Raw genomic sequence first — 25,074 nt, forward strand, 5'->3', positions numbered from 1 at the left:
TACCCCTGACCCTCGGGTATCCTTGGCTGTCCCAGCATAACCCGTCCATGGACTGGAAGGGGGGACGGGAATCATTGCTTGGTCCAGTTATTATAAGAGGGCATGGTGTTCTGACGCCCAGACTCTCCCAGGACCTACAACCAGCAAGGGGACAGACCTCAGTACGAGGTAACCCGAAGCCTAGGAGATCTGCTGCCAAGTCCCGACCAGAGAGAAGACTCCAATATGCAGACCCTTGGAGTCTGTTCCTGGTGGTGCAGGGACCATCTGTAACACCTTGTTGCCGTCTCCTGAGGATACGATGAAGTCTAATGAGCCTAGGGAGGAGACTGGGAGGTCAATCGAGCCACCTCTGCCACCCAAGAAGCCTCAGGAATTTTCCTTGAAGGAAGGTTCAGAGCAACTTGTAACAATCAGGCTAGTCGAACTTCCTTCCATACACAAGGACTTACAAAGGGTCTTCAGCAAAGGAAAGGCCTCGACTCTTTCACCATGCTGACCTTACAACTGCTATAGATCTTCTGCTTGATACTTATCCTCTGCATGGTCAATTATACATGCTCTCATTGAAAGAAGTGCAATGGAAGAATGTATAAAGGAAGCTCTTGCTATAAAGGAAGCTCTTCAGCCCTCTGTGGGCTTCTTCTTCGTACAAAAGAAGGATGGGAGCCTATGGCCATGTATTGATTATAGGGGATTAAAACACAAAACAGTCAAGAATCGTTTCCCTCTTCCACTCATGATACTGCCTTTGTGATTCTCCAAGGGGGAAGAGTATGCACTATTCTAGACCTACGGAGTGTGTACAAATTGGTCTGTATAAGGGAAGGACAAATGGAAGATGGCATTCAATACACCGACAGCGCACTATGAGTACCTAGTTATGCCCTTTGGTCTTACAAACGCTCCAGCAGTTTGACAGATCTTTATAAATTATGTGCTCTGGGATACTCTCCATAAGTATGCCTTCATCTACTTGGATGATATCCTAATCTTCTCGGAATCCATGGAGGAACTTTTTTGCTCACATCAGGGACACTTTTAAGAGGCCTTTAGATCATGGACTTTATGTCATGTTGGAGAAATCCGAATTTCACATGATGACTATTGCATTTTTGGGATTCCAATGGCAGTCTCAAGGTGGACCCTATGAAGACCAAGATAGTCAAAGACTGGCCACAACCATGCAGTGTCAAACAAGTCCAACGATTCCTGGGGTTTGCAGACTTCTACTGGAAGTTCGTCAGGAATTCAGCTCGGTGGCAGCTCCACTAAAGGCGCTAACTAAGAAATCCACGGTCCCTTTTGTCTGGACTACTGAAGCGGAAGCTGCTTTTGCAGCGTTTCAATAATGGCTCACATCAGCTCCCTTCTTGATTTCCCCTGACCTGGATCTGCCCTTCATTGTGGAGGTGGACACCTCAGACATCGGAGTGGGTTCAGTATTGTCCCACAGATCACCTTCAGAAGGTAAATTGCACCCGTATGCATTCTTCTCCAGGCAGCTATCCCCAGCAGAAAGAAACAATTACATCAAGAATTAGGAGCTTCTTGCGATTAAGTTAACTTTGGAAGAAGGGTGTCCCTGGCTAGAGCGGGCCAGGAACCCTTTTATCGCTTGGACAGACCATGAGAACCTGGCTTATATTCAGGAGGCTAAGGGAGTGAATTCCAGGCAGGCCAGGTGATCTTTATTCTTTTACCACTTTAAGTTCATCCTGACCTATCAATCAGGGTCAAAGACCCAGAAGCTAGATGTCTTGTCCTGTCAGTTTGACAAACCAAAATGAGAGGAGAAGCCTACCATCATTTTGCCCCAGGCCAAGTGGTAGTGCCAAGTCATTGGGGAATTGATGCTCTTGTTCGCAAGGCCCAAGTGCAAGGGAGATTCCGGAAAACAGTCCTCTGGAAGAGCTGTTAGTCCCAAGTTCTGTCCGGTCTCAGGAACTCCAGTGAGGACTTTCATAGAATGACCGCTCACCCAGGGATTTCCAGGACCTTCAAGTTTATCAAGAGAAAGTTTTGGTGGCCTGAATTAATGAAAGAGGTTTGGCATCATGCGCAGGAATGCGAGGTGTGCGCCCGAAACAAATAGTGCCATACCCGACCTCAAGGGCTCCTCCACCCCCTACCTATTCCAGAAAGACCATGGGTGCACATTTCCACGGACTTTGTCATGGGTCTTCTGCCATCCAAGGGGAAGACTGTCATCAGGATAATTGTCAATCGTTTTTTTTTGAAAGCCTGCAAGTTCATTGCCTTGGAGATGTTACCATCTGTGGCGGAGATGGCTGAGATTGTCCCGGACCAGGTCTTCAGGGTCCATGGATTCCCAGTGGACATTGTCTCGGGTTGTGGCCTACAATTCACATCATATTTCTGGAAGCTTTCTGTAAACTGATTGGGGCAACAGCAAGCCTTTCCTTTGTGTTTCACCCGCAGTCCAACAGCCAGACATAGTAGGCCAACCAAGACTTAGAACTAAGATGCCTGGCCTCAGAAATACCTGATGCGTAGTGTGGCCATTGGATGTGACAGAGGTCGCACACAACACCTTACAGCATTCGGCACACAGGATGTCACCGTTCGAGTGCAGGTTTGGTTATCCCCACCTCTCTTTCCAGAACAGGAAGCTGAGGTTGGGATCCCTGCAGCCAAAGATCTCATCCAACATTGCAAGCAAAAATGGAGTAGGACAGGAGAGATTTTGCAGGCCTCTTTCTGGAAGGTGGAAACCAGGGCAAACAGAAGGAGAAGACAAGAACCTGCTTTGTAGCCTGGGCAGCAGGTCTGGCTGTCCACTCATGATTTGCCTCTCCAGCTGGAGTCTAGAAAGTTGGCACCCAAGTTCATTGTACCCTTCAAAGTCCTGAGGAAAGTAAACCCGGTGGCTTACACCTTGCAGCTCCCCAAGACCCTAAATGTCAATCCCACCTTCCACATCCTAAATTAAAACCTGTCCGCACCAGCCCTTTAGCCCCACCACCATCAGCCCCACTGCCACCCAGGTTTATTGATGGGGAACAGGTCTTCACAGTGAGAAGACCCTTGGACTCATGTACTGCTTAGGGTGTTCGGCAATAACTCGTGGTAAAGATTTGGTCCCAAAGAGAGGTGCTGGGTGCCTGAAAGAGACATCTTGGATCCGGTTCTCATCCACGACTACTGTCACCATCTCTCCAAGCAGCCAGGGCCATCTGGATTCGGCTGTCGGGGAGATATTCCTGTTACGAGATGCCCTCAACCATGCCAGCTTCTGGGATTTAGATGCTCTAACTCTCCAGAGCATGAATAGGGTTCAGGATGATCTCATTAATTAGCAAACATGTTTTGGGCGCCAAGACTCGGGTATTGAAAGAGCACCTGAACTGAGGTTCAGTGCTCAATCATAAGCCTACTAGTGATATTGTGTAGCGTTTGTTTTGTGCTTAGTTCTCGATGCAATTTGATACCGTGTCTCGATCCTTGCTTCAGATGCTCCAGCATCTGGGTCCAAACCATCCTCGTCAAGGTCTCTTGTCACACATTTATATCCCGCATTCTGGCTACTGTTTAGGGGCCTATATATAGCTTCCATCAGGGTCTTTTTACCCTTGCAGTTTCTTAACTCTACACACAAAGGTTCATTCAACATCTTCCAATCCAATTCACCTCTTTCTAAGTACTTGATTTTATTTCTTACTAACAGAGTCACCCACCCCTCGGCCTTCCTGTGACTCCTTTTGATACAAGTTGTATCCTGTGATTTTAAACTCCCAGCTATGAACTTCTTTCAGCCTTGACTCAGTGATGCCCACAGTATCATACCTGCCAATCATTAACTATGCTACAAGATCATTTATCTTACTCCAGATTCTACGTGCATTCAGATATAACACCTTCAGTCCAGTATTCATTATTCTTTCCGATTTTGCCCCCAAGCTACATTTCAATTCATCCTACTGTTGCAATTTTGCCCTCTGTCCTTCCTCAGAGTCTTACTACACACTGCATTGGCTTGTATACTGTACCAACTTCCCTCAGACTCCTCAAACCCCTGCCGAATTAGTTTAAACCCTCCTCAACAGCTTTAGCAAACATACCCTTAAGGATATTGGTCCCCCTTGGGTTCAGTTGTAACCCATTTTTTGAAGGCTTGGAGCACCTTCACCACATAACTGCAGATGTTCGAGAATAAGGACTGACCACAATACTAGCTTTCAAATGATGCACATTTTCAAAGATATTGGTAAAAATGATAATGAATTCCAGTATGCATTCTAATTGGAACAACACACACGAAGTGCTGGAGGAACTCAGCAGGCCTGAAATGTCGACTGTACTTTTTTCCATAGATGCTGCCTGGCCTGCTGAGTTCCTCCAGCATTTTGTGTGTTTTGCTCGGACTTCCAGCATCTGCAGAGTTTCTCTTGTTTATGCATTCTAATTGGCTGTTCATGATCTCAGGATATCTCAAAGTTCTATTGAGCTAATGTTACAATTTTTTGAAATATAATGTAGGCAACATGGCATGCAACTTGACCAAAACAAACTACCTCAAGCAGCAAAAGTGATTATGAACAAATCATCTTCTCATGATCTTGACTGAAGAGTTAGTATTGGGCAGGGGGCAGTAGGTACAGTATGTGTGTGTGTGTGTGTGTGTGTGTGTGTGTGTGTGAGGTTTGAGACCATGCATCCATTTATGAGTTGATGCTTACATGGAAAGTAGGTATTAAGCAGCCCCCAGGTGGGGAAGTTATAAAACAGCAGAAAACATATGTACTCTCTTGTTATAACCATATAACAATTACAGCACGGAAACAGGCCATCTCGGCCCTTCTAGTCCGTGTCGAACCCTTACTCTCACCAGGTCCCACTGACCTGCACTCGGCCCATAACCCTCCATTCCTTTCCTGTCCATATATCTATCCAATTTAACTTTAAACAACAACATCGAACCTGCCTCAACCACTTCTGCTGGAAGCTCGTTCCACACAGCTACCACTCTCTGAGTAAAGAAGTTCCCCCTCCTGTTACCCCTAAACTTTTGCCCTTTAACTCTCAACTCCTGTCCTTTTGTTTGAATCTCCCCATTCTCAATGGAAAAAGCCTATCCACGTCAACTCTATCAATCCCCCTCATAATTTTAAACACCTCTTATCAAGTCCCCCCTCAACCTTCTACGCTCCAAAGAATAAAGACTTAACTTGTTCAACCTTTCTCTGTAACTTAGGAGATGAAACCCAGGCAACATTTTAGTAAATCTCCTCTGTACTCTCTCAATTTTATTGACAGAGGAGATTTACTATAGAACCCCTACATTATAAGAAATATAGGAAAGTTACAGTATTCTCAGAAGAAGATTCATTGTCGGCTGCTACGGTACAAACAGCTTAACATTTCAGTTCCAGTAAGCTTAATCACTTTCACCTTGGCAGGAAGCAGCTTGACCTTTTAAACTTCCAATGATATACAGTACTTAAAGCTACCATTTCTTTTTGTGTGTGTGAGGCTGGGTGGTGACTGGCACTTGGGGAACGTGGTGATTTTAATTCAGTCTGCATGCTGTCCTTCCTTTATTGTAGTTGGCATGAAATATTTGGCACATATCATTAGGCTGAACTGAATAAACTTTTGTTTTTCATTGAATGCCAAATACTCAGCAGTTATGAGCAAACAGCATCAGCCTAACGAATAGCCAGACAATTGCTTGATGTATTATCATGAGTATTGTCATGATCTATTATCACTGTAGTGTTACTTATTACTCAATCACGGAAAGTCATGTAAGAGTAATCAGTAAGCTGTAAGTACTTACTCAGAAAGATTAAATATATAATTTTAGCTCAAAATCAATAGCCAAATAGCTTCAAAAATTGTTGGAGACTCTCAGGAGGGCAGGCAGTATCTGTGGTAAGAGAAAAAGATTTACTACTTCTGGATGAAGATCCTTCATTAGAACTTTTCATCATGCCAGGTGGTGTAAGCTGATGCTTCGTTCAGCATTCAGTGGAGCAATCATGTAAAGGTACAATATTATGAGCATAAATAATTGATCCAGGAGTAGCCTAGCTTCTTGATCCCATGAGCTTGCTCTTCTTGTCGATAATTGTCAATCTGATACCTTAAAGTACCGAACTATCCTGATATTTCCCTTAAATCCAGAATCTCTTCTTCTCAGTCTTTGATATATTAATTGACAAAGCATCTACAGCTTTCAGTGGGGTGAGAATACTTAAAAAATTTACCACTCAATCTTAAATGGACATTCTATTATACTGAGACATTGTGCCCTGGTTTTGAACTCTACCACCTAAGGAAACAATACCTCAGCATCTGCTCTCAGTACTTTATAGACTGTATTAGATAATTTATCATTCTCCTAACTTCCAATATGTAAAAACCAATCGTATAGACGGTAATGAATAAGGACTGAAGTATATCGGTATTAGAAAGAAAATATGGGAGAAATGAAGGGTTTTCAAAGCCAATAAATCTTCAGAAGTTAATGGTCTGAGAAGACTTTTGCAGAGATGGTTTAATCCAGCATTAATATGGTCACGGTTAGTTTACTGACTTTTCACTACTTATAAAACATTCTGTTGTTTTAGTTCTCACCTCATATTTTTCCAAATTTTGTTCTGTCTGACTCCATGCTACCCACTTACTTAAGCTGTCTATATCCTTTTGCCGGTTGTTTCATTCTTCCTCACTACTGCTTTCCTTCCAAGCTTTACAGCAACCACAGACTGGGATGTTTTACATGCTGTATTTTCATCTGTTAGCATTATGAACAGCTTGTTTCTCGTGCTTAACTATTAATGATAGTAGCAACAATCTAATAACATGAAAATGACATTTAATTTCTCCTTTTTCCAACTTTTAACTAATTCTCATTTCATGCTAAGAAAATGTCATGACAACAAGTTAAAACTCAGATTTTAAGCTAATACTTGCCATAAATGATTCAACTGAGCCTTTTATTTTTCAGTGGTATACACAATCATTGAGTATTATAACGTGTTTCCTTAAATGTTTCTCATTTCATACATACTGTTAAATTTTATAATCTAATTTACCAATCAACAGCTAATTCCCCCTCATTCTTAGCTAATTAACTTTCTTCAAATTCAAGACTATAAGTTCTGACTGATGTGAAGCTTTTTAAAAGATCGAAACAAACCTTGTTCATGTCAAAGTTGCTATTGAATCTATACATGATTGCCTAGCTGTTTAATAAATAAACCACCTTGTACATTAAAACTGAGTGCTTTATAATTCCAGTCACTCAGACAATATTGTTGTTCACTTGATGTTAATCTCCAGATGTGGCTCAATGTGAACATTTGAATGATAATACTTCTTGCAAAATTCCTGCTATAGTCATTGTTTCAAACTTAATAAGCTGTAGAAGCTATTTCTTCCTAGATTGGGAAAGCTTAAAAGAGGTTTATGAGGCAGGTATTTTACACAGGGAATGGTCAGTACTGAGAACAGGGGGCGTGGTGGAAGGACATATCACAGCAATGTTTAAAAGGTGCAAGAATAGGTTGGGAATGGAGGGATATTAAGCCATGTGAAAGCACGTGAGATTAGTTTGTGTAGGCATCATGGTCAGTACAGACGTTATAGACTGAAGGGTGCACTGCCCTTCTACTGCAAGAATCTCCATGTTGGAGTCACGAGAGACAAGAGATGATGGAATCTAGAGCAAAAAAAGACAAACTGCTGGAAGAGTTCAGGCATCATCTGTGGAGGCAAAGGGATGGTTGAATTCTCCTACATCCATAACCCATAATATATGCCAACAGATATTAATGTCCATTCTTGAAATAAACCTCAACAATCTAATTATCTGAGTGTGGCAGCAACAGCAATGAAAAATGGAAGTAACAATGAAATATTATGGCTTGAGCCAACTCAGTGATAATCAGCTTGGACAGCCCAGTCTATTTCACAATCCTAATCTGGAAACTGTGAATCCCTCACCTCAACCTTACTGTCCATCTCTGCCAGCAGCAATACGATGCTCATTGTGCATTCAACATCTGATTTCATTTCTCACGGTGTGACACAGCAACAACTAGTCCAGAGCTGACGGCCGGAAAACCTCACAAGCTGCGCATGTCAATGGTGTTCCCAGGACAATCCTCCTTCTCTCATTCTCATTATTTCACGGTTCCCTCTGACTCACGAATTTCCGATGGTGTACTCACCGTGATGTAAGCTGATGGGTACGTAGAATGAAATGCTTGTGCATTGGCAGACCTACCATAATGTCGAGGAGCAGGGGTAATGCAGCAACGTTCTTGCATAGAGCTCATAGCGAGCTTGGAATCCATTGTTTCCAGGCCAGAATAGGCAAGCAACCCCAACTAGCATATGTTGGACCTAACCACAACACATCAGCTAGTGACCACAGTCACAGCTTCTTTTGTGGCACAGGATACACTGCATCATGGCTATTAAATACCTTTGTAGCACGGCAGTCCACTCTTGTAGAATATTGGTGTCTGGAAATATAGAGGAGGCTTAACCCAAAAGCAGAGCAGTGGAGATAATTTATCAGTGAACGATAACTTCTAAAAATTGCAAGCCATGAAGGGCCACAAAACAAGAGGCAACAAAGTAAATTTCAGGAATAGAGAGTGAAAGGTAGGAGCAACTGGTTGAGGCTGGCTGATTCGATGGGTGAACGAGAACTGTGAATGAGAACTGGGGTTAAACAGGCTGCACGTGATGAGGCTGGAATGAGCGGCAGATGAATCCTCTTCGCTGGGTGGAGACAGGGAGGTGCCTGCATGTGCAGGCTGGGAGGTGTTAGTGGGAGCAGGTCTGACAGGACCATGTCCCCTATGGTCAGCCCCGACAGCCCAAGGCAATCCAGGTAGGTTCAGTGGAATTCATCAATGGCCAATGGATCCAAGATATAACTGGACAGCACCCAAGATTTCTCCTCTGGGCCGTGCCCTTCCCAGTTGACCAGGTACTACACTTCCTATCTACTGTGATGTGAATCAGCAACTGGTCACCTTCCACCATGCTAGGTTCCAGAGGTGCAGGCTCAGGTGGATTGAGTGGTCCATGGACGACAGGCTTGAGGCAGGAAAGTGGGAGATAGATGTGATCCTGAGGGATGGTGACAGGTGGAGATGGTTAGTGGCTTGATTAATGCGATGGGCTATCTTGAAGGGACTGATGAACCGAGGTGAGAGCTTGTGATAACAGGGGCTGATCTCAGGTGGACATGTAGTCTGGCTGGGCACCGACGGCAGTTGGCCTGGTGGCAGTTGGCGCAGTTGGCTTCTCAGACAGTCCTCTATGCCCTCTTTCAAGCATCCTGGCAGTGGCGAACCAAGCCCCTGGCAGACAGGACTTTCATCATGGACTCCTCCATGGGGAACAATGGCGTTTTGTAGCCATGAAGCTAAGGGTGCCATACCCATGGCAGAGGTTGTGTGTAGATTGTGGGACAGTGCAGCCCAAGCAGACACTTCTTCCATGTGGAAGGCTTCATTTCAGAAACTTCTCCACTTGCTGATTGGCTCTTTCTGTTGAAGAACCGTGGGAACCGTTAATCCCACTATGGTTTGCTCAAATGCAAATCACTTAGCCAAATGGGGTAGAATGAAAATATCACGGCTGCTGTATGGTTGCTGGGCACTAACCTGCTCAATTTATTGTGAAAGGCACTCATCAGCTAGGCAGAGAAGGAGTGGAATCCTTCCGATGGTACCTCCATGTTGCCATGTGTTAGCTTCAGAGAACATGCAATAGCAGCCTGCATTTGGGAAAACCTGTGGTTCTCATTTACCATAAGCACTCTTTGGCTGCGATTCTCAGAAGAGAGAATGAGTCAGCTAGTTATGAATGCAGCACATCAATTACTTCCCTTAGTAGACATACACTAATTATCGGTGTGGTGGTATTGGTTTTGCTGACTGCGAAATTCTAAGCTCAAACGAGGACCTTAAGCCCCATCCGATATGGATAGCTACAGGTACCCTCACTAAAGAGAGGTTATACTGTAGCAACAAAGACTAGTTTACTTCACTGTTTATCTTCCATGGCGAGTTTAGCTGCCAATTCCTGCTATTTCAGTAGTGGGTTCCCCCTCCTTACCAAGGAGGAGATACTTCCCGCTAGCCAAGTACGCAGTTTAAATACAATTCATTTATTTTCTGTGATACATGTTTAAATCCAAACAACATTCTTAAAACACATTCAAAATGCACGGAGGATTTCTATCTTATGAAAGATTTCTAAATTACAAACTATTTCTAAGATGCAAATGATTTATAAAACACAAGTACAATTCCTATAAGCTAAGAAGATGTACTACTGAGCCACAGATGAAACAGTCATCCATTGCAGAAATTGAAGGCAGAGGAATGGATTCTGGTTCACCCTGTCTTTTTGTCATTCTTCTTGATATTCCTTGATCATTCCAAATGACTGACTGCTCTCTTATATTTATATATATTTTGCCACTTGAATGACTTGACACGTGTCACACACAAAATGCTGGAGGAACTCAGCAGACCAGGCAGCATCTATGGAAAAGAGTACTGTCGAAGTTTTAGGCCGAGACCCTTCAGAATGTGTGATATTTTTTCAGATACCTTTTTACACAAACAGTCTACAAGCTTCTGGAGACAGAATTCCCAGGTACCTAGGATTAATGCTGAGAAACTAACTCACAGAGTACACAATCCTTCCAACTATTAATAGATTGGTTATTTAATGTGCTAAGTGCTAATCTCAATTGGGTCTGCAAACTTCTTTGAACAAAATAACTTAGATTGTCTTAAATCTCCTGAGCAATAAGCCTAGGTGCTCCGGGCCTTCAAGTCTGTTCTATGGACAGTGCATGCTTGCAAAGCTGTCTTTTTCAAATTGGTTATTGCTTGCCATTTACATTCAGAACTGAAGACTGGCTCCTGTTTATGACAAGAAGCTAATCTATGAATATTGGTTTGAAGTTTAACTTACTCAGAAACCACACTTTGATCCTTAGAAGTGTCAGCTCCTGTGTTTGGAAAGCTGAGCTTGGACAAAAAGAAAAGCCTCCTGGCCCAAGGACAGTGAATATCCATTATATCTGCAGATTCAGTCTGGAAGAAGCTGATGCATCAACTCTCATGATTATGGTCATCTTGATGGTCACTGACAAAGATGTCCTTGCTCAGCTCTAGGGTCGGGTTAAAAACACAAAATGCTGGTAAAATTCTGGTCAGCAGCATCTGTGGAAAGAGAAATAATGTTTTTGGTTCAAGAAATTTTCTAAAACAGAGTTAATGTGTCAGGTCAAATTTAGAACCAGCATCTATAGAATCTGCAGATTCTTGGATTGTTGCTTGGATTGCTTGAATTTCCAGCATCTGCAGATTTTCGTATGTTTGTGATCTGCAGAATCTCTTGTATTTTAAATGTTTTATTTACTTGAAGATTAGCAATGTACCTGGAGCACATGACATATTTCAGAACAGACCCATATTACTGAAGGGTAGAGAGTCTTTGCTGAGACCTACGTAACAATCTTACTTCTTGAAGGTCCTGGGTATTTATGGTCCGATGCAGAGACCCAGGCTTCTTCCTCCTCCTTCGCTCTCTTCTAGCAGCTTCACCTGCTCTGCGTGCTCTCTGCTCCCTCACCCTGCCTTTCCTGCACTCCGAGGTGTATGCCTGGGATTAATAGTTATTGCAGAGCATTTCAAATCAAGACAAAGTTGTTATCCCTTGCAGTACCACTCTGAACATCTTGCACGAACCTTGTTACTTTGATCTGTGGATAGTTAGTGGATGGAAGGGTAACATATTAGCAATATGAAATAATTCTAGGAAGCATTAAGTGCCTGTAGTAACCCTCATTAGAAACCAATTAGCATCTAAGTAGATCCACCAAATTTTGCTGATCAGCACATACTCCTGTTGCTGAATATATTTTTTTGTCATAGGATTTTGTCACATGACCTTAAGAACTCAGTGAATTGTTAAATATGGATACATCCTTCAACGTACAGGAGGCAGGAGCTCGAGGAGGTGAACGCACTGGCATTCTGAAAGATCAGGGGTGATTGACCTTGACCTCCAGTTTCCTACCCTTCCCCAAAACCCATGTAGTCTAAATGTCTATTATAGTCAGTAAAGTTATTCCACATACTGTAGCTGCAGTTAGGGTATTGGAGCAAATTCCACACCTTGCAGATCTTGCCAGTTGGCATCAGTAAGCCATATCTCGTGGCAGAAACTGACTGCCATAACCTGACTGGGCCGCATTGCAGGAGGAAGATCTGCTTCTCTGGCTGGGCCTTATTGATCTCGAGAACCTGTTTTGGTCTGAATGACTGAATCGGGGACAGTGGGCTCATTTCTGTTGGTGGCATTCCAGGTCACCGCTGCCCTGAATTATACCTCTACTGGAGTCTTTCACTCTGTCATAAGACAAATTCTGTCATAACATGCAGTCAGCAGAACACAGTGGGGTTTTACAGGTAAACTATGCAGGGTGTAGCAGGACCGAGCAGTACATCAGCTGTCTGTACCTCTGACCTCAACAGCCAAACAGAGTGTATAGCATTACAACTGTTACTCTGAGTGAAGGGGTGATTAGCATTTCAATCATGACCAGAAAGGCAGTGGAACAAGAGCCAAGAAAGGAGGCCATCAGTCAGTGTGTCGCTAACCCCGATCACAGCGACCACACTATGACAGTTTGTGCAAGATGCCTGTAGATTTTCATAGTGTCGGTCAGCTTCCTGCTTCACAGTTTGGCCCAGTGAGGAGCAACAGAGAGCATCATGGTGCAGGTAGCTGTGTCTGGAAAGGAAGAACAGCAGCTGGCACGGTTATCAGATGAAAGAAACCACAGGAGAAGCGGGAGGAGGTGGACAAAGAACAGGAGACTCGTTGGGGCTTGCAGCCAAACGTGGCAGAAATCAGCTTATGGCTGCATGATCTGCTGAACATGCCACCATCCTGAACCCCACTGCACAAGAGTTTAGGAGTCATTCATACTACACAAACCTACGTTCTATCTGGTAAGTTCTGACTGTACAGACCCAGAAGCTGCTTTTAAACCACTTTAGTCCTAAAGATGATCACCCTTGATATATACTTTACTTTCTTGACCAGGTGCTAAACCCATAACTTTTTTAAAAAAATGGTTGGCCAAAACTGCTGCTCAGCAAAGTGTCACCTGGGCAGTACCAGCAGAGCTGATATTAGACTGTCTTAAACTTAGCTAGCCTGTGACTCATAGATGCTCAAAGTTGTGAGGGTGGAGTCACAGAGGCCAATTGATTTATTGCATCAGGTTGGACACTGGAGTGTCTGCAGGGAGATTAACTTTCCTGACAACTTTATCATTTCCTGTCAGTCGCTTTATGTAGCAACATTCCTGTACCTAGCGTCACTTTATGGACATGCAATCAATCCATGTATGTAAGTTATCTTATATATTTACTTTCATTGTGTTCTTTATCTTATTGCATCAGATCCGAAGTAACAATTATTTACTTCTCCATTTACACTTGGGTACTGGAAATAACATTGAACAATCTTGAATCTTGAAACCTGTCCCATCCTCACAAAGCCCCTCATCCATTCAGTCCGTCATCCCTTCCACATTTTGATAAAAATCAAAGGAGGTGATGCAACTTTGATCTAAGTGTCACTCACCATACCCATGACAAGATGCTAACCAGAATAGTAAGTGAAATTCTAAGCTGCTGGCATTTGCATGCATCCTTTCTAATTCTTCAGTGCTGATTTCACTGCAACATTGGTCAGACATTACCTGAATGTCTTCCTTGCCAATTTAGCTATTACGTGAAACCAAGGTAGCAAAGGGGTGTAAATTTCTTTGAAAAAATAATCATACAATCACATTCTGTTTGTTTTTTTACTGAATGGTCAAAAGTACGTGTTCTGTATGGCACTACACCAAAAAAAAAACACATGAATCAAAAGCTCCACCATTAATTTTTAAAGTTCAACTAAATAGTGCCCCCACACAATGCAACCTTCAATGTAATTATCACATATACTCAGTTGTTTCTTAATCTCTGATTGTAACATGCCATTTACTGTGCTCACTTTTTTTTGGGATTAGCTCAGTGTCCATTTTCCACTGAGAATTATACGTAAATGAACTTGATATTGGTTATGGTGTGAAGCTTAGACCATATCTTTTCCATTGACTCAGTGGGAATGCCAGAGGGTTGACTTACACAGGAAGTATGATGTCAAATGATATCACTCGTCCATAATTTCCAACAGAAATTGAGTTCTAGTGGCAGAAGCAGACAGGGCTTTGGCTAAAATATTGAGAACTAGGGTGGAATATTCAAATTGCGTAACAGTACAATTGATATTAATAAAAATGGAATCAGGTACAAAGAATACATAAGGTGATTTTAATTTTGCACATATTGGCTGGGACTCTCGTACTGTAAACGAGCTGGATGGGATAGAGCTTGTCAAATATGTTCAGGAAAGTTTCCTTAATCAATGCATAAAAGTCCCATCTCGAAAAAGTGCAATACTAGATCTCCTATTAGGGAATGAGACAGGCAAGTGACAGAAGTTTGCATCTAGTAATCATAATGCCATTAGTTTCAAGGTAGTTTTGGAAAAGATCATTGGGTTGAGATTCCAAATTGGAGAAAGCCCAATTTTGATGGTACTAGGAAGGATCTGGCAAGTGTGGATTGGGACAGGTTGTTTTCTGGTAAAGGTGTACTTGGTAAGTGTGAGGCCTTCAAAAGTGAAATCTTGACAGTACAGAGTTTGTATGTTCCTGTCAGAATAAAAGGCAAGGATAACTGGTTTAGGGAGCCTTGATTTTTGAGAGATATTGAGGCCCTAGTTAAGAAAGAGAAGGCGGTGCATAGCAGGTGTAGAGAGGTAGGAACAAATAAGGTACATGAGGAGTATAAGAAATGTAAGAGAACACTTAAGAAGAAAATCGGGAGGGCTAAAAAGGACCTGTGGTTTCTCCAGCTGACAAGGTGAAGGGGAATCCTCAGGGCCTCTGCAGATATAGTAAGAGCAAAAGGATAACAAGGGACAAATTTGGTCCTCTGGAAGGTCAGAATAGTAATATATGTATGGAGCCAAAAGAGGAGGGGAGATCTTAAATTGATTTTTTGCAACTGTATTTACTCAGGAGATGGACACAGGGTCTATAGAAGTGAGGCAAAACAGCAGTGAGGTCACAAACCCTACACAGATTATAGAGGAGGAGGTGTTTGCTGCCTTGAGGCAAATTAGGGTGGATAAATCCCCCGGGGCTGACAAAGTGTTCTCTCTGACTCTGTGGGAGGCTAGAGCAGAAATTACAGGAGCGATAGCAGGGATACCCCCACAGGTGAGGTGCCAAAGGATTGGAGGATAGCTAATGTTCTTCCACTGTTTAAGAAAGGCCCTAAGAATAAGCTGTAAGAAGTTATTGGCTGGTGAGCCTGACATCAGTAGTGGGGAAGTTATTGGAAGGTATTCTAAGGGACCAGATATATAAGTGTTTGTGTAGGAGGGGACTGATTAGGGAGAGGCAACATGGCTTTGTGCATGGGAAGTCATGACTAATCAATCTTATAGGGCTTTTTGAGGAAGTTATCAGGATGGTTGAGGAAGGCAAGGCAGTGGATGTTGTCCACATGGACTTTAGCAAGTTCTTTGACAAGGTTTTCCATGGGAGTTTGGTCAAGAGGTTCAGTCGCTTGACATGTAAGATGAAGTAGTAAATTGGATTAGACATTTGCTTTGTGGGAGAAGCCAGAGAGTGGTTGTAGATGGTTGCTTCTCTGACCCGAGGGCTGCGACTAGTGGTGTGCTGCAGGGTTTAGTGCTGGGTCTGTTGTTGTTTGTCACCTATATATGTGATTTGGATAATACTGTTGTAAACTGGATCAGCAATTTGTGGATGACACCAAGGTTAGGGGTGTAGAGGACAGTGAAATAATTTGCATTAGGATCTGGACCAGCTGGAAAAATAGGCTAAAAATGGCAGACAGAATATAATAAAGACAAATGTGAGCTGTTGCAATTTGGGAGGACCAACCCGAGTAAGTCTTACACAGTGAACAGTAGGGCACTGAGGAGTGTGGTAGAACAAAAAGATTTGGGAATACAGATCCATAATTCATTGAAAGTGATGTCACAGGTAGATAGGGCTGGAAAGAATTATTTTAGCACATTAGCCTTCAGAATTCAATGTATTGAGTACAGGAATTGGGATGTTATTTTGAAGTTGTATAAGACATTGGTGAGGCCTGTTTTGGAGTATTGTGTGTAGTTGTGGTCACCTGCCTACAGCAAAGATGTCAAGAAGATTGAAAGAGGCTGAGAAAATTTACAAGGATGTTGCCAGGACTTGAGGACCTGAGTTATAGGGAAAGTTTGAATTGGTTCGTACTTCATTTCCTGTTATGCAGAAGAATGAGGGGAGATTTGATAGAGGTATACAAAATTATGAGGGGTACAGATAGAGTAAATGCAAGCAGTCTTCTCCTACTGAAGTTGGGTGAGACTACAACTAGAGGTCATGGGTTAAGGCTGAAAGGTGGAATGTTTAAGGGGAACATGAGGGGGAACTTCTTCACTCAGAGGGTGGTGAGAGTGTGGAATGAGCTATAAGTGCTAGTAGTGAATGTGGGTTCAGAGAGAGGAATGGAGGGTATGGTCCAGGTGTAGGTTGAGGGGACGGGGCAGATTAATAGTTCAGTACGGTCTGCATGTTTGAAACAGCCTGTTGCTGTGCAGTGGCGTTCTAAGACTCTATAAACTCCATCTCAGTATACTGCCTCCATCTAGTGGCTATAATGCAAACTATACTTCCTCTTTGCTCTGTTTGTCACAAGTGAATCTTTCTGTGGTGAATAGATTCTTAGTTTTTAGCTTTAAGATTTATTAATTTTTTGAACATATTTTGTAGATGCAAGTAGGAATATGGATTGACAGACTAATGTAGTATTTCACATCTATTTGCACAGGCGTGGAATAAAGGATTGTTTTTAAAAGATAACTGATTAAATTTATTCACACTGTTTTACTTCTGGTGTGATTTTGTGTCTCCACTACATGAAATCACACCAGAGGAAAGAAATAATCTTTTGGAATTGGAAATGTAGATAGAATTATTTTCATCAAAAGTTGCAAGACAAATTATATTTTTATTGATTATTGGGTAAACGGATGTCAATGGCAAGGGTTGGTATTTATTACCATCCACAGAAGCCCTTGAGCGGCAGCGGTGAGGCACCATTTTCAATGCTGCAGTCCCTGGCGTGAAGGTACTCCCACAATACTACAAAATCTGCAGATGCTGGAAATCCAAAGCAGCACACACAAAATGCCGGAGGAACTCAGCAGGACAGGCAGCACCTATGGAAAAAAGTAAACATTCGACGTTTCAGGCTGAGACCCTTCATCGGGACTGGAAAGAAAGAGGAGAAGTCAGAGTAAGAAGGTGGGGGAAATGGATGAAGTACAAGGTGGTAGGTGATAGATGAAACCCGGAGAGGGGGTGGGGATAAAGTTCAAGGTGGTAGGTGATAGGTGAAACCCAGAGAGTGGGGAGGGGATGAAGTAAAGAGCTGGGAAGAAGACTGGTGAAAGAGTTAAAGGGCTGGAGAAGGAGAAATCTGATAGGAGAGGATAGAAGACAATGGAAGGAGGAGGAGCACCAGAGGGAGGAGATGGGCAGGTAAGGAAATAAGGGGAGAAAAGGGAAACAGGAATGGGGAATGGTGAGGGGGGCAATTACTGGAAGTTTGAGAAATCGATGTTCATGCCATCAGGTTGCAGCCTACCTGAGTATGACCTCATTGCAGCAGTAGAGAAAGCCATGGACTGACTTGTTGGAATTGGAATGGGAAGTACAATTGAAATAGGCTGCTGCTGGGAGATCCCCCTTTTTTCTACGTGCTCGGCGAAGCAATCTCCTGATCTACGTCCAGTCTCAATGATCTACAGGAGGCCACACCGGGAGCCACAAACAGGAGAAAATCTGCAGATACAAGGAATTCTGTAGATGCTGGAAATTCAAGCAACACACATCAAAGTTGCTGGTGAAGGGTCTCGGCCCGAAACGTCGACTGTACCTCTTCCTAGAGATGCTGCTTGGCCTGCTGCATTCACCAGTAACTTTGAAAATCTGCAGATGCTGGGAATCCAAAGCAACACACACAAAATGCTGGAAGAACACATTCAGGGCCCCAAACAGTCCTTTCAGGTGAGGCGACACTTTACCTGCAAGTCTGTTAGGATCATCTACTGGATAAAGGAATGGCAATATATTTTCCACATCGAGAGTGTGTGATTAAGAGAGTAACCCAGAAATAGTAGTGGTACAAAGTATATGCTATCCTTGTCCTTCTGGATAGTGTCAATAAAACCTTGAATAAGTACTGCACTGCATCTTATAGATACTAATTAACTTGACTGCTTTATCCTGGATGGTGACAAGTTTGTTCGGTGTTGTTGGAGCTGACCTCATGTAGCCCAGTGCAGAGAATTCCACCAGGCTTGTCCCTTTTTGATTGTATGGAGGCTTTACTCACCCTAAGGTACTGATCAATGCAAGTAAAATCAGTGGAATATAAAAGGAACAACTGTTCCAATTGCATTCAAAGGATCTGAATTTCCTTTACACAAACACATGAAAGTTAAGGTGTGGGTATATCCAAATATTAGGAAGGAAAGCAATATTATATAAGTTTTTTAAATGGAAGGGGTTGGAGTGGAGAGGAAGGAAGACTTGTCACAATTAAATGGGCTTTTGGTGAGATCATTGCTGAAGTTTTCTTTGCTCCCTCAATATGAAAGAAGGTGGAAATAACTCACAGGGGTTGTAAACAAAAGTTCAGCAGGTCTTTCCTGCTAGGAGGATAATAAGATTGTTAACTGAAATTATTAACTTTTGAATTAAAGCTCCTTGAGTAACACTTTGGATTTTGTCCAAAGTGCAGATCGGTGGTTGATTACTATCAATCATTAGAGGTGACACATTTATTGAACATACCTGGCATCAGTGCTTCATTCAGTTGTTCCTTATTCTGCCAGTGTTGTAGAATACCTTTCAGACTTTTAATAATTCATTGGCCAGTGGCCATTATTGGTATGATTGCATAATCTTTCTAGTAATTATCATTTTCAAATAAAATTTAATCATTTCTACCACTGCTTAACCTCTCAACATCATTGCCCCCTCAACAGAATAAAACAAAATAATAAGAATTGTGATTTTTATATATGCTGAACAGGCAGTTATTTTCTAAGCTGATCAGCCTGCATTGCTTTAGGAAACAAGAAAATGTAAGCATTCATGTAAAATTTTTCTGTCACAAATCATTACGACATGATGTAAAAACATGCATTACTTCAACTGAAAGGGAGCATCAGGGTTACAGACCTCTGCAGGATGACTGCATCTTTACAGTCTGGAAAGATTACCTCCTCCATTGGTCACATTACAGCCATTAATATCTTTTCCACTTGCAATTATGTATTTTAATCTTTGTAATTTGCAGTTGTCTCAGAGTTCACTTCGGAAGGAAGTAGATGCAAAAGTGACGGCCATTCTTACAATGTGAACAGTATACTAGTAAAGCTAAAACTGGAAATATTTTTCATTTCCTGAATACAGTTTTAGTGCACGACTTTAATTAGATGCATTCTGGAAATGAAAATTCTTTTTACTCAACAAGAAATTCAATAAAATCTCTGTAATGAAACCAATGTATCCCCTTTTGTGAAACTGTTTTCCTGAAAATAATGAATATTAGAACGCCCATTAGAAAGCAGATGAATTGCTCATCGTGATATTTGGGGTTGTTGGTGATGAGTGCCCTGATGCTGTGAAATGACATTGTCCTATTTTAAATGTGAGCAACAACTTTATAACCTCAGATGTAGAGAGGCTGGTTAAATTGTTTATTTAGTAAAACTGGTAACCGTAATTTTGAGCTTTAGATTACTAAACTATGAATATTAACTGTTCTGATTTGTTAACTCCAAAACATAGAACTAATTGAAAAACAAAACATGGAGCTGGGAATAACGTGTCTTGGTTTTGTTTTTACTTGAGCAAGGCCTGCACTTGTGATGTGGTGGCATAATGATACATGTCATTCATGTACGTTTACATATATCCTGTAACAACTAAGAATGCTTAATCAAATATATTTACAGTACTACTGAAATATTAAATGCTTAATACCCCTCCGCTTAACTATAAACTCCAACTCAATTAGGAACACAGTACATGCAAAAGTCTTCAGCAGATACAGTATACAGTACATAGCTAGGGTGCCTAAGACGTTTACATAGTACTGTGGTAATTTTATGAATTGCACTGTACAGCTGCCACAAAAAACAAATTTTATGACATATGTAAGTGATGATAAACCTGACTCTGATATGGGTCTCTTTTTGGACTGAGAGTGGGAAGGGGGCAGGGAAAGGGGAATCATGGTTCGGAAAAGGGGAAAGAAGAGGGGAGAGAATGGGAGAGACATTATGTAGTGATCAATAAACCAATTGTTTGGAATCAAATAACCTTGTCTGATATCTCAGGGCTGGGTGTGTCTGCACCCATGCCACCCTCCTCCCCGGCACTTCTCTGCCACATTTCCCACATCCTTCCTGCCATTCCCAACATCCATTGCTCCTGAAAGATTCACAAATTTGTTCTCTGCTCCACATTGACAAGTACAGTACTCTGCACAAGTCTTAGGCTCCCTAGATATACAGTATATATGTGCCTAGGACCGACCACACACACACACACACACACACACCATAAAGCATGTGTGTATAAATATAGCTGTATCTATCTATCCATAGTATGTGTATACAGTGTACTTTTGTGACATAATGTAGTTCCTGATGTGTGTGGGGGGTGGGGGGTGGGCAGGTGGGGTCACCTTGTTTGGCGGGTGAGGCGTCTGTTTGTGAGACAATCTCAGCTTCTGGGGCTCCCCCTGTTGTGGTTGTGGAGGGATGACTGTGGAACTGTAGCTCTGACAGCTCTGGACATCCTTCTTCTCTAACAATCGACTGCTGTCCTCAACCGATTGACGTGTCGTCACCAGATGACATCAGATGCAATCTTCACTGCGTAGGAGAGTGATGCATTTCTGTCCCTAATCTTGCCGAGTACCTACTTTTGATCACCTCTGTAGTCCCTCACCAGGAGTGAAACGTTGAGCCTCCTTGTTTGAGGAGCCCTCAATTTGTCTCGGCCGCTTGTCCTGCAGACTTCTGAGACTGGGGTTTAGGAGATCCAAGCGTGAGCACAAGGGACAACTCAGGAACAGCATAGCTGGTGAGTTGTTTGTTGGGGAGTGTGCTGCATTGTGAGATGCAACAAAGAAATTGTCGAGCTTCTGGTTCAATGCCAGTGCAGTATGCTCTGCTGACATTGCTTGCAACAGCATTCTATAGGCTCTGGACAAAGTTCTCTGCCAAGCCATTTGTAGCTGGGTGGCACGGTGCTGATGTAATCGTTCTGATTCCATTCATTCTCAGGAATGACTGAAACTGTTCCGCAAGAAACCGTGGTTCACGGTCACTGACCTAATGTTCTGGAACACCAGTCCTTGAGAAGAAGCTTTTCAACATATCAACAGTGTGCGAAGCTTTTGGGAAAACTTCTGGCCACTTTGTAGCTGCATCCACTACTACCAAGAAAATTGAGTCCAGCAAAATGGTCCCTCTGCCAGGGCAATGCACATCATTCCCAGGGGTGGAGAGGAGCTGCTCTTGGCATCTGCTGGAAGTGTTTGCATTTCAAACAGTGCATGGTGAGCTGTTCGATCTGCTGATCTACCCCAAGCCACCACACAAAGCTTCAAGCCAGTGCTTTCAGTTTGACTATGCCCAGATAACCGGCATGTTGCCCTTCAAACACTTTGGCTCTCAGCTTTAATGGTACAACAACTTTCAATCCCCACATAAGACAACCCTCCGTCAAGGGCAAGTTCATCCTGGAACTGGTAAAAATGGGGGAACTGGAAATGGGGGAGTTGGACTGTTGCACCTTCCATTCATTTTGCATGTCCAGACAGTGTGGGGTCTTTTCTTGTTTCTCTTTGGATCACCTCTGCTGTAATAAGGAGACTTTCAGTTTGTGATTGGGAGAATACGTCAAGAGGAGTGTCCACTTTTGAAAATTTTTCAGGTATTTCCTTGGCCGAGTGTAAACAGGACAACCATCAGAATTTCCATGATTAGTCGTCCTTTTGAATTCACTCTTGCAATTGTGTCCTCCAAGATACAGAGCCCAACTCTTGCTGCTAGTGGAACTCCCTTCTGTGGATTGAAAATGGGACACTAGTGGTAGATGATCAGTAATGAGGGTAAACTCTCTCCCATAGAGGTACTGGTTCAAATGTTTTACACCCCACACCAGACTCGAGGCCTCTCTGTCAGTCTGCATAATTTTTTTTCTGCAGCGGCAAGGGAACATGATGCAAAGCCTAAGGGGCATTCACTTCCATCATTCATAGTATGTGACATGACTGCACCAATACCATAAGGCGAGGGGTCACAGGCAAGGTTCACCGGATGATGTGGATGATAATGTGTGGGTACAGTGTCTGCCTTACTATTCCCTTTAACTTTTGGAAAGCCACCTCACACTGCTTTGTCCATTACCATTTCTTCCTGATCTGTAGTACTGAGTTCAAGGGGTGGAGTACAGTAGCCAGGTTTGGTAGGAACCTGTTAGAGTAATTGACAAATCCTAAAAAGAACTGCAACTATAACACATCATTTGGCCTTGAGGCATCCACCACTGCTTGAATTTTCTCAGCATATTTGTGTAATACTTATGTGTCAATGGTGTGATCGCAGTAAGTGATGCTTGGTTTAAAGAATTCGCAATCGTTGCCTTGTGATATGAGTCCATAACCTTCTAATCTTTTTAACACTGTTTTGAGATTTTGGAGATGTTCCTTGTTACTGTAATTTCAATGATGTCATCCAGGTAACTCTGAGTGCCTGGGCAGCTTTGCAACACCTGGTCTGTGGCTTTCAGCCAGAGTGCAGGTTGAGATGCTACTCGAAAAATAAGCTTATTATAGCAATAAAACCTTTGTGAATATTTAAGGTGAGAAGCCCTTTGGATTTTTCTTCCACCTCCATCTGTTGGTGGGCCTTAGCTAAAATGTTATTTATTTATTTATTCATTCTTCTATATTATGTATTGCACTGAACTGCTGCTGCTAAGTTAACAAGTTTCATGACACATATTGGTGATAATAAATCTGTTTCTGATCCTCCAGAAAGGTTTGCAAAATTATCCTCTATCTTGGGCAGAGGGTACTGATCTGCTTTCACTACTGGGCTGGTGGTGACCTTAAAATCACCACAGATCTTGATAGACCCATTCTTCTTGGCAACTAGGACCAGTGGCATTGCCATGGGCTGCACTCAACCTTGGAAAAAATTCCTTTAGCCTCAATACGATCTAGTTCATTGCTACATTATCATGGATAGTTTAAGGAACCAGATGGGCTTTGAAAACATCATTTTGCCCTTGTAATGTTTGAGTTTTCCAGTGCCACCCTTAAACACTGCTGTGGCATCATCCAGTACCTTTCTTAGTTTGCTTTCAGTTAATTGTATTGCAAGGAATGGAGCATACAAATGATGGATGGATCTTTAATCAAGTTGTAGTTGTCCCAGCCACTCACAACCCCACAATGCTGGCCCTCCTGTTTTTACCACATACAAGCCCAATATGGCTTGTTGGTTGATATGTTTCATTGTTATGAATGTCATTTAAACAGGAGTAATCTTTTCACCAGTATAGGCTCTCAGTTGGATATCTGCAGGCTTCAGTTTAGTATCTTTGAAATGCTTCTCAAAATCATTTTGTGGAATGATTGAAACAGCCAAGCCAGTGTCCAATTCAATTTTACTTAATTTGCCGTTCACTTCTGGTGTAAACCATATTAGTTGTCTATTTTTAGTTTTCACATTGTTTATCTCAAGACTACTTAGTCCTGTGTCACTCCCATCATTATTAGACCTTTCATCCACAGCATGCAGATTAGTGCACTTTTTGAAACAGCAGTTTTGAGTTTTTAGCTTTTTCTCTTCCCTGTGCAGTCTATTTATTTTTGTCTGCCTGATGTGCTCTTTGTATGTGTCCTACTTTGTTGCATTTTCTGCAAGTTTCACCTTTAAATCTGCATTGGTGTGGTGTATGTGAGCTCCTGTAACACAACAGTAACACAATTTGTTCAACCAGGCAGGTTTCAGTTTAGACACGCAATTTTGTTCATGCTCAACTTTCCTTCCTGACTGCAACTCAATTGTGTCTCTGTCCCAACTACTCTTTTAAATATGAGTTGTGATTCAGTTGGGAGTTGTTTTTTTAATGCTTTCTTGTAAGATTCCACAAACCAGATGATCTCTCTGTGCATCATTAAGCCCATCACTGAATTGACAATACTCAGGCAATCTCTTCAATTCAGCCACATAAGCTGAAATGGACTCTGCTTCCTTTTGATTCCACTTATTTAGAACCAAAATCATTGTTGATTGCAGAATGCTTTACATTTCATGTCTCTGCATTACTTTCATAATATCAGCAAAGCTAATTTCGGCTGATTTGGTTGGAGCAGTTAAACCTCTAAGCAAACTGTATGGCTTTCCACTCAAAGTACTCAGCAAAACTGGCACTTGCTTTTCATCGGCTATTTCATTTGATTTAAATTATTGCTCAATTTCCTCAGTATACATCAACCAGTTCTCTTTTGTGCAGTGGAGCACATCTATCTTTCTGATGTAGCCAGCATTTCTGCTTTTTGTTTAAAGTTATGATTATTATCACTGGATACTCACTGTTTATGAACCCGTGAATTTGTCTGTTTTCTGCCTTTTTTTAAAAAACTCGAACGTCTTTCTCCTCTTGCAAAGAAAAAGAAACATGCTGCAATTTTTTTTAAAACTTGAATGTCTCGCTGAATTTGAACAGGCAGGTTGCCATCTCAGGTCCATTTAAAACTTTCTCGTTGCCACCGTTAAGTTTTGTAACTCCAAAACATAAGATTCCACAAACTAAATGATCAAACGTGTCCA

Source organism: Mobula hypostoma, chromosome 6 (assembly GCF_963921235.1).
Source record: "Mobula hypostoma chromosome 6, sMobHyp1.1, whole genome shotgun sequence".
Taxonomy (NCBI): domain Eukaryota; kingdom Metazoa; phylum Chordata; class Chondrichthyes; order Myliobatiformes; family Myliobatidae; genus Mobula; species Mobula hypostoma.